Genomic DNA, 10,447 nt, shown 5'->3' with positions numbered 1-10,447 from the left:
CGATCAGCTGGATGAATTTCACCTTGAAGGGGCCCAATCCAAAAGTTCCGGAGGTCATCTCCTGGAACTCTCAAGAACAAGGCCCATCTTACATGCAAACTCTGCTACTGCGCAAACATAGGTTGCAATTAAAGAGAAATTGCAAGGCCGTCACAATGGCCCGAGGCCAATGCTCCGACTAAGTCAATTTTCTCTTGCAATCACCATGCCGCCGTTCACAGAGAGATCTCCCCATTCACTTGTGACGCGACGCACAATCCAAGGGCTAGACGCGAGCTCGCCCTTGAAAGGCCACTTTCCAAGGCATCCCCCGATGTTTTAAAATCACCAAGTAGACGCGGTGAGGGCTGGCAACCGCTGCCAAACCTTTTTCCGAAATTGCGCCAGCTGAGTGACAAGAAAACATGATCTAAAGGAGAGTCCAGGAATAGCACCCTCGAGGGTGGGCTTCATGCCCCTCTCTAATTGATTCAACGTCGGCGTCCACCGTTTCAAAATCCGACATATCCATCCGCCCTGACAGCAGCGTTGAATCAATGAGCTGGGCACGGGAGAGGCTCGCGGCAACCACCTCCCCCATTGTAGCCGCGATAGGCTCGCAAAAAATATTGCTAGAGCGCCAAGTACCCACCTCATGGCTATCGACAAGGGCTCGCCATTAGATCAACTTCGAAATCGCAGAACGGACGCGGTGTAGAATGGCAACCGCTACCAAGTCTCTTCCGTAATTGCGTCGGTCTAGTGATCGAAGAAGGTGATCTAAGAGAGGGTCCAAGCGTGTAGGCATTCGTTGGGGGATTCGGGCCGATGGCAAAAATTTGTGCAATACCCGAGCAACACCGGACGGAGGTGCAAGACGAGGGCTCCCGTTTTAGATCGAGTTTTAAAATCACCGAGTAGACGCGGCGAGGGGCTGGAAACCGCTGCCAAACCTTTTTCCGAAATTGCGCCAGCTGAGTGACAAGAATACATGATCTAAAGGAGAGTCCAGGAATAGCACCCTCGAGGGTGGGCTTCATGCCCCTCTAATTGATTCAACGTCGGCGTCCACCGTTTCAAAATCCGACATATCCATCCGCCCTGACAGCGGCGTTGAATCAATGAGGGGGGCACGGGAGAGGCTCGCGGCAACCACCTCTCCCCTTGTAGCCGCGATAGGCACGCAAAAAATTTTGCTGGAGCGCCAAGCACCCACCTCATGGCTAGAGACAAGGGCTCGCCATTAGATCAACTTCGAAATCGCTGAACAGACGCGGTGTAGAATGGCAACCGCTGCCAAGTCTCTTCCGTAGTTGCGTCGGTCGAGTGATCGAAGAAGGTGATCTAAGAGAGGGTCCAAGCGTAGGCATTCGTTGGGGGATTCGCGCCGATGGCATAAATTTATGCAATACCCGAGCAACACCGGACGGAGCTGCTAGACGAGGGCTCCCGTTTTAGATCGAGTTTTAAAATCACCGAGTAGACGCGGTGAGGGCTGGCAACCGCTGCCAAACCTTTTTCCGGAATTGCGCCAGCTGAGTGACAAGAAAACATGATCTAAAGGAGAGTCCAGGAATAGTACCCTCGAGGGTGGGCTTCATGCCCCTCTAATTGATTCAACGTCGGCTTCCACCTTTTTTCAAAATCCGACATATCCATCTGCCCTGACAGCGGCGTTGAATCAATGAGGGGGGGCACGGGAGAGGCTCGCGGCAACCACCTCTCCCCTTGTAGCCGCGATAGGCACGCAAAAAATTTTGCTAGAGCGCCAAGCACCCACCTCATGGCTAGAGACAAGGGCTCGCCATTAGATCAACTTCGAAATCGCTGAACAGACGCGCTGTAGAATGGCAACCGCTGCCAAGTCTCTTCCGTAGTTGCGTCGGTGGAGTGATCGAAGAAGGTGATCTAAGAGAGGGTCCAAGCGTAGGCATTCGTTGGGGGATTCGCGCCGATGGCATAAATTTATGCAATACCCGAGCAACACCGGACGGAGGTGCTAGACGAGGGCTCCCGTTTTAGATCGAGTTTTAAAATCACCGAGTAGACGCGGTGAGGGCTGGCAACCGCTGCCAAACCTTTTTCCGAAATTGCGGCAGCTGAGTGACAAGAAAACATGATCTAAAGGAGAGTCCAGGAATAGCACCCTCGAGGGTGGGCTTCATGCCCCTCTAATTGATTCAACGTCGGCGTCCACCGTTTCAAAATCCGACATGTCCATCCGCCCTGACAGCGGCATTGAATCAATGAGGGGGGCACGGGAGAGGCTCGCGGCAACCACCTCTCCCCTTGTAGCCGCGATAGGCACGCAAAAAATTTTGCTAGAGCGCCAAGCACCCACCTCATGGCTAGAGACAAGGGCTCGCCATTAGATCAACTTCGAAATCGCTGAACAGACGCGCTGTAGAATGGCAACCGCTGCCAAGTCTCTTCCGTAGTTGCGTCGGTCGAGTGATCGAAGAAGGTGATCTAAGAGAGGGTCCAAGCGTAGGCATTCGTTGGGGGATTCGCGCCGATGGCATAAATTTATGCAATACCCGAGCAACACCGGACGGAGCTGCTAGACGAGGGCTCCCGTTTTAGATCGAGTTTTAAAATCACCGAGTAGACGCGGTGAGGGCTGGGCAACCGCTGCCAAACCTTTTTCCGAAATTGCGCCAGCTGAGTGACAAGAAAACATGATCTAAAGGAGAGTCCAGGAATAGCACCCTCGAGGGTGGGCTTCATGCCCCTCTAATTGATTCAACGTCGGCGTCCACCTTTTTTCAAAATCCGACATATCCATCCGCCCTGACAGCGGCGTTGAATCAATGAGGGGGGGCACGGGAGAGGCTCGCGGCAACCACCTCTCCCCTTGTAGCCGCGATAGGCACGCAAAAAATTTTGCTAGAGCGCCAAGCACCCACCTCATGGCTAGAGACAAGGGCTCGCCATTAGATCAACTTCGAAATCGCTGAACAGACGCGCTGTAGAATGGCAACCGCTGCCAAGTCTCTTCCGTAGTTGCGTCGGTGGAGTGATCGAAGAAGGTGATCTAAGAGAGGGTCCAAGCGTAGGCATTCGTTGGGGGATTCGCGCCGATGGCATAAATTTATGCAATACCCGAGCAACACCGGACGGAGGTGCTAGACGAGGGCTCCCGTTTTAGATCGAGTTTTAAAATCACCGAGTAGACGCGGTGAGGGCTGGCAACCGCTGCCAAACCTTTTTCCGAAATTGCGGCAGCTGAGTGACAAGAAAACATGATCTAAAGGAGAGTCCAGGAATAGCACCCTCGAGGGTGGGCTTCATGCCCCTCTAATTGATTCAACGTCGGCGTCCACCGTTTCAAAATCCGACATGTCCATCCGCCCTGACAGCGGCGTTGAATCAATGAGGGGGGCACGGGAGAGGCTCGCGGCAACCACCTCTCCCCTTGTAGCCGCGATAGGCACGCAAAAAATTTTGCTAGAGCACCAAGCACCCACCTCATGGCTAGAGACAAGGGCTCGCCATTAGATCAACTTCGAAATCGCTGAACAGACGCGCTGTAGAATGGCAACCGCTGCCAAGTCTCTTCCGTAGTTGCGTCGGTCGAGTGATCGAAGAAGGTGATCTAAGAGAGGGTCCAAGCGTAGGCATTCGTTGGGGGATTCGCGCCGATGGCATAAATTTATGCAATACCCGAGCAACACCGGACGGAGGTGCTAGACGAGGGCTCCCGTTTTAGATCGAGTTTTAAAATCACCAAGTAGACGCGGTGAGGGCTGGCAACCGCTGCCAAACCTTTTTCCGAAATTGCGCCAGCTGAGTGACAAGAAAACGTGATCTAAAGGAGAGTCCAGGAATAGCACCCTCGAGGGTGGGCTTCATGCCCCTCTAATTGATTCAACGTCGGCGTCCACCGTTTCAAAATCCGACATATCCATCCGCCCTGACAGCGGCGTTGAATCAATGAGGGGGGCGCGGGAGAGGCTCGCGGCAACCACCTCTCCCCTTGTAGCCGCGATAGGCACGCAAAAAATTTTGCTAGAGCGCCAAGCACCCACCTCATGGCTAGAGACAAGGGCTCGCCATTAGATCAACTTCGAAATCGCTGAACAGACGCGCTGTAGAATGGCAACCGCTGCCAAGTCTCTTCCGTAGTTGCGTCGGTCGAGTGATCGAAGAAGGTGATCTAAGAGAGGGTCCAAGCGTAGGCATTCGTTGGGGGATTCGCGCCGATGGCATAAATTTATGCAATACCCGAGCAACACCGGACGGAGGTGCTAGACGAGGGCTCCCATTTTAGATCGAGTTTTAAAATCACCGAGTAGACGCGGTGAGGGCTGGCAACCGCTGCCAAACCTTTTTCCGAAATTGCGGCAACTGAGTGACAAGAAAACATGATCTAAAGGAGAGTCCAGGAATAGCACCCTCGAGGGTGGGCTTCATGCCCCTCTAATTGATTCAACGTCGGCGTCCACCGTTTCAAAATCCGACATATCCATCCGCCCTGACAGCGGCGTTGAATCAATGAGGGGGGCACGGGAGAGGCTCGCGGCAACCACCTCTCCCCTTGTAGCCGCGATAGGCACGCAAAAAATTTATCTAGAGCGCCAAGCACCCACCTCATGGCTAGAGACAAGGGCTCGCCATTAGATCAACTTCGAAATCGCTGAACAGACGCGCTGTAGAATGGCAACCGCTGCCAAGTCTCTTCCGTAGTTGCGTCGGTCGAGTGATCGAAGAAGGTGATCTAAGAGAGGGTCCAAGCGTAGGCATTCGTTGGGGGATTCGCGCCGATGGCATAAATTTATGCAATACCCGAGCAACACCGGACGGAGGTGCTAGACGAGGGCTCCCGTTTTAGATCGAGTTTTAAAATCACCGAGTAGACGCGGTGAGGGCTGGCAACCGCTGCCAAACCTTTTTCCGAAATTGCGCCAGCTGAGTGACAAGAAAACATGATCTAAAGGAGAGTCCAGGAATAGCACCCTCGAGGGTGGGCTTCATGCCCCTCTAATTGATTCAACGTCGGCGTCCACCTTTTTTCAAAATCCGACATATCCATCCGCCCTGACAGCGGCGTTGAATCAATGAGGGGGGCACGGGAGAGGCTCGCGGCAACCACCTCTCCCATTGTAGCCGCGATAGGCACGCAAAAAATTTTGCTAGAGCGCCAAGCACCCACCTCATGGCTAGAGACAAGGGCTCGCCATTAGATCAACTTCGAAATCGCTGAACAGACGCGCTGTAGAATGGCAACCGCTGCCAAGTCTCTTCCGTAGTTGCGTCGGTCGAGTGATCGAAGAAGGTGATCTAAGAGAGGGTCCAAGCGTAGGCATTCGTTGGGGGATTCGCGCCGTTGGCATAATTTTTTGCAATACCCGAGCAACACCGGACGGAGGTGCTAGGCGAGGGCTCCCGTTTTAGATCGAGTTTTAAAATCACCAAGTAGACGCGGTGAGGGATGGCAACCGCTGCCAAACCTTTTTCCGAAATTGCGCCAGCTGAGTGACAAGAAAACATGATCTAAAGGAGAGTCGAGGAATAGCACATCCAGGGTGGGCTTCATGCCCCTCTAATTGATTCAACGTCGGCGTCCACCGTTTCAAAATCCGACATATCCATCCGCCTTGACACCGGCGTTGAATCAATGAGAGGGGCACGGGAGAGGCTCGCGGCAACCACCTCTCCTATATAAGCTATTAGTGCGAGGCTCGCTCTGCATTGGAAATTAGCGAACACACCGACATCCGCCTTAAAAATCCAAATCCTTTAAAATTCCTACCAAACAGCCATTCACGACCCAATTTTTTATGAGGTCGGCAGAGGAGCAAAAGATTGTCATCGGTTACGAGATGTGAGTTCATGGAGCCGAGGGACTGAAATGGTCATCGAGCTCATCCGATCAACTGGATGAATTTCACCTTGAAGGGGCCCAATCCAAAAGTTCCGGAGGTCATCTCCTGGAACTCTCGAGAACAAGGCCCATCTTACATGCAAACTCTGCTACTGCGCAAACATAGGTTGCAATTAAAGAGAAATTGCGAGGCCGTCACAATGGCCCGAGGCCAATGGCTCCGACTAAGTCAATTTTCTCTTGCAATCAACCATGCCGCTGTTCACAGAGAAATCTCCCCATTCACTTGTGACGCGACGCACAATCCAAGTGCTAGACGCGAGCTCGCCCTTGAAAGAAAGACCACTTTCCAAGACATCCCCCATTCACTTGTGACGCGACGCACAACCCAAGTGCTAGACGCGAGCTCGCGCTTGAAAGAAAGACCACTTTCCAAGACATCCCCCGATGACACATTGGAACGACAACCGCTGTCGAACCATTCCCAATGTTGTGCCGATCGAGTTGGCACAGAGGCGACCTTAGGGAGCTCCCGCGTAGCAATCGGGATGTGGTTTCATACCCTTCTCTCACAAAAACCAATCTTAGCTGTGAACAAATTTCGCCGCAATGACACCATTGGAACGACGACCGCTGTCGAACAACTCCCGCATTTGTGCCCCGATGGAGTGAGAAAGAATAGCAACTTTGGGGAGCCGCGCATCGCAAACGGGCTGCTGCTTCATTCCGCTCTTATATATAGATCCGATGTCGTTGATTTCGTTTGGAATCCGAGGCTGCATTCGTCCTTGCTCACACAAGCAATGGCTCTTCTCATCGAATGGCCACGGGGAGCTTCCGATCACAAAGGCTCCCTTGTCACTCGTGACGCGCAGCCCAACTGCTTTCCGAAATTGCGCCAGCTGAGTGACAAGAAAACATGATCTAAAGGAGAGTCGAGGAATAGCACCTCGAGGGTGGGCTTCATGCCCCTCCAATTGATTCAACGTCGGCGTCCATCGTTTCAAAATCCGACATTTCCATCCGCCTTGACACCGCCGTTGAATCAATGAGAGGGGCACGGGAGAGGTTCGCGGCAACAACCTCTCCTATATAAGCTATTAGTGCGAGGCTCGCTCTGCATTAGAAATTAGCGAACACGCCGACATCCGCCATAGAAATCCAAATCGTTGAAAATTCTGACCAAACAGCCATCCACGACCCAATTTATTATGAGGTCGTCTAAGGAGCAAAAGATTGTCATCGGTTAGGAGATGTGAATTCATGTAGCCAAGGGGGACTGAAATGGTCATCGAGCTCATCCGATCAACTGGATGAATTTCACCTTGAAGGGGCCCAATCCAAAAGTTCCGGAGGTCATCTCCTGGAACTCTCAAGAACAAGGACCGTCTTACTTGCAAACTCTGCTACTGCGCAAACATAGGTTGCAATTAAAGAGAAATTGCCAAGCCATCACAGTGGCCCGAGGCCAATGCTCCGACTAAGTCAATTTTCTCTTGCAATCACCATGCCGCCGTTCACAGAGAGATCTCCCCATTCACTTGCGACGCGACGCACAATCCAAGTGATAGACGCGAGCTCGCCCTTGAAAGGCCAGCCCACTTTCCGAGACATCCCCCGATGACACATTGGAACGACAACCGCTGTCGAACCATTCCCAATGTTGTGCCGATCGAGTTGGCACAGAGGCGACCTTAGGGAGCTCCCGCGTAGCAACCGGGATGTGCTTTCGTACCCATCTCTCACAAAAACCAATCTTAGCTGTGAACAAATTTAGAATCCAAGGCTCGTATCCATCGATATCGTCGGCACTGGGTCTATATATTCAAAGGCCACGGAGAGGTTCCGATAAGAGAAGCTCCCCTGCTCGCTCGCACAAACATCCCAAATGCTAGACACAAGCTCCCGCCCTTAGCATCGCTCTCCAGATCGCCGCAATGACACATTGGAACGACAACCGCTGTCGAACAACTCCCGAATTTGTGCCGATGGAGTGAGAAAGACCAGCAACTTTGGGGAGCCGCGCATGGCAAACGGGCTGCTGCTTCATTCCGCTCTTATATATAGATCCGATGTCGTTGATTTCCTTTGGAATCCGAGGCTGCATTCGTCCTTGCTCACACAAGCAATGGCTCTTCTCATCGAATGGTCACGGGGAGCTTCCGATTACAAAGGCTCCCTTGTCACCCGTGATGCGCAGCACAACTGCTAGACGACGGCTCGCCCTTCAGATCGCTGCCCAGGCAACCACCACAACGGCACCATTGGAACGACAACCGCTGCCGAACCATTCCGAAATGTTTTTGCCAAAGAAGTTGTTGCAAAGAGAACGACTCTGGGGAGAGAGCCCTCGCATAGCAAAATCGGGATGGCTTCACGGCAGCTGTATGGGATTTGAATTCATGGAGCCAAGGGAGTGAAATGGTCATCGAGCTCATCCGATCAACTGGATGAATTTCACCTTGAAGGGGCCCAATCCAAAAGTTCCGGAGGTCATCTCCTGGAACTGTCAAGAACAAAGGCCAATCTTACATGCAAACTCTGCTACTGCGCAAACATAGCTTGCCATTATAGAGAAATTGCAAGGCCGTCACAATGGCCCGAGGCCAATGCTCCGACTACTAAGTCAATTTTCTCTTGCAATCACCATGCCGCCGTTCACAGAGAGATCTCCCCATTCACTTGTGACGACGCACAATCCAAGTGCTAGACGCGATCTCGCCCTTGAAAGGCCGCGTTCCAAGACATCCCGATGACACATTGGAACGACAACCGCTGTCGAACCATTCCCAATGTTGTGCCGATCGAGTTGGCACAGAGGCGATCTTAGGGAGCTCCCGCGAATCGATCGGGAAGTGCTTTCGTACCCATCTCTCACAAAAACCAATGTTAGCTGAACAATTTTAGAATCCAAGGCTCGTATCCATCGATATCGTCGGCACTGGGTCTATATTCAAAGGCCACGGAGAGGTTCCGATAAGAGAAGCTCCCCTGCTCTCTTGCACAAACATCCCCAAATGCTAGGCGCAAGCTCCGGCCCTTAGCATCGCTCTCCAGATCACCGCAATGACACATTGGAACGACAACCGCTGTCGAACAACTCCCGAATTTGTGCCGATGGAGTGAGAAAGAAGAGCCAGATCGGGTCGACGAAAATGGCTAAGCCAGATCGGGTCGGCCAGCATGGCTCGGCCACCATTTTTCGCCGAGAGCTTTCGATATTAAAGCTCCCATGTAGCCGCGATAAGTACACCATGACAAAATTGCTAGAGCGCCGAGCACCCATAGCAAATTGCCATTATACCAAGCAACGCCGGAGTGCTAGACAAGGGCTCACGTTTAGATCAAGTTTTAAAATCACCAAAAAGACACGCCATGGATCGGCAACCGCTGCCTCACCTTTTCCAAAATTGAGTCATCGGAAAACATGATCTAAAGGAGAGCCGAGGAAAAGCACTGAGATCGCTTCATGCCCCTTTCATTCATTCAACATCAGCATACACCGTTTGAAAACCCAACAATCCGATCCGCCTAGACACCAATGTTGAATCAATGAAAGGGGCACGGGAGAGGCTCGCGGCAACAACCTCTCCTATATAAGCTATTAGTGCGAGGCTCGCTCTGCATTAGAAATCTGCGATAGCGCGGACAAAATCCTTAAAAATCCAATTCAATGAAAAATGTGACCAAACAGCCATCCACGACACCGTTTTTGGAGCTCGCCCAGATCGGCTCGGCCAGCATGGTGACTTGCTGACTCGGTGAGAGTACTTCGAACTGTCAAGAACAAAGGCCAATCTCACATGCAAACTCTGCTACTGCGCAAACATAGCTTGCAATTATAGAGAAATTGCAAGGCCGTCACAATGGCCCGAGGCCAATGCTCCGACTACTAAGTCGATTTTCTCTTGCAATCGCCATGCCGCCGTTCACAGAGAGATCTCCCCATTCACTTGTGACGACGCACAATCCAAGTGCTAGACGCGAGCTCGCCCTTGAAAGGCCGCGTTCCAAGACATCCCGATGACACATTGGAACGACAACCGCTGTCGAACCATTCCCAATGTTGTGCCGATCGAGTTGACACAGAGGCGATCTTAGGGAACTCCCGCGTATCGATCGGGAAGTGCTTTCGTACCCATCTCTCACAAAAACCAATGTTAGCTGAACAATTTTATAATCCAAGGCTCGTATCCATCGATATCGTCGGCACTGGGTCTATATTCAAAGGCCACGGAGAGGTTCCGATAAGAGAAGCTCCCCTGCTCGCTTGCACAAACATCCCCAAATGCTAGACGCAAGCTCCCGCACTTAGCATCGCTCTCCAGATCACCGCAATGACACATTGGAACGACAACCGCTGTCGAACAACTCCCGAATTTGTGCAGTTGGAGTGAGAAACGAGAGCCAGATCGGGTCGACGAAAACGGCTAAGCCAGATCGGGTCCGCCAGCATGGCTCGGCCACCATTTTTCGCCGAGAGCTTTCGATATTAAAGCTCCCATGTAGCCGCGATAAGTACACCATGACAAATTGCTCGAGCGCCGAGCACCCATAGCAAATTGCCATTATACCAAGCAACGCCGGAGTGCTAGACAAAGGCTCACGTTTAGATCAAGTTTTAAAACCACCAAAAACACACGC

The sequence above is a fragment of the Cupressus sempervirens genome, chromosome 2 (genome assembly GCF_028749045.1).
Source record: "Cupressus sempervirens isolate cs-2001-9-10 chromosome 2, ASM2874904v1, whole genome shotgun sequence".
Taxonomy (NCBI): domain Eukaryota; kingdom Viridiplantae; phylum Streptophyta; class Pinopsida; order Cupressales; family Cupressaceae; genus Cupressus; species Cupressus sempervirens.
This window is presented reverse-complemented; position numbering follows the sequence as displayed.